Here is a 948-nt window from a genome sequence, read left to right as displayed (position 1 = left end):
AAGTGATTTGTAGGCATCCTCAGGTCATCAGTGTAGTCTGTACATTCTTGCTCTTGACTTGTCTAATGTGCCAGTGTTGGCCAAGTCAAACAACAAGGCGTTTGTAAGTTATGTGCTGAGCACTGGTATTTATGAAAGTCATAACATCTTTTCCAGAAAGTAGCAGAGAGTGACTTTAGTTTGGACTGTGGTCCAGAAGCAACACCATCCACCCTTTGCGATGACTGATATCCTACCAGTGAAATTGCCCACATTATTTTTAGCTATGAACATCAAAGTTATTTTATTGCAGTAGACATAGCAGCATATTATCCTGTTTGGGCTTCACTAATGATGCAAATGCATAAACAAAGAAGGTTTTCTTAGACCTCTCCCTATGTACAGTGCGTGAATACCCATTGCTCTCATAAATCAACTGCAGGACAAGAAAGAATGCTTTTCAATCTTAAAACAGTAGCACTGTCAAAGTATAACATTATCTGTATTCATTTTCTGAACTGCCAGCAATGAAATACAAATGATATCATGATAAAACTGGGAAATCTACTTTCTATGAAGGTATACCAGTGCCTCATTGGCCATTGCCCTGACTAAAGTAGGAAAAATGATTTTGGAAGAACGGGTACATCTCTTTAGCATTTGCAATGATTTGGGATTTGAGGACTTCAGTAGAAGGTATATTTAAATGGATAACTATAAGGACCTTTAAGGTATCATTATGTTGACCAGTTTCAAACAGTATTAGAAAAACAATTTAAGGTTCGTGTCTTTTTACCATTTGGCAAAACTTTATTAATTGTTTGTCTGGGTATACCTTGGTGAAGTTGCTGCATTGTTTTTCCATGACCAAGTGATAATGAAAAAATGCTGTTGTGTAATGCTATAGCAACAGTTCATTGTAAGTAATTAGATTGTAATATTTATAGTGTGGTGCAAGTGGAAGAAAGT

Source organism: Aquarana catesbeiana, linkage group LG02, assembly GCF_042186555.1.
Source record: "Aquarana catesbeiana isolate 2022-GZ linkage group LG02, ASM4218655v1, whole genome shotgun sequence".
Classification (NCBI taxonomy): domain Eukaryota; kingdom Metazoa; phylum Chordata; class Amphibia; order Anura; family Ranidae; genus Aquarana; species Aquarana catesbeiana.
The sequence above is the reverse complement of the archived record's forward strand: the minus strand, read 5'-3'. Positions refer to the sequence as shown.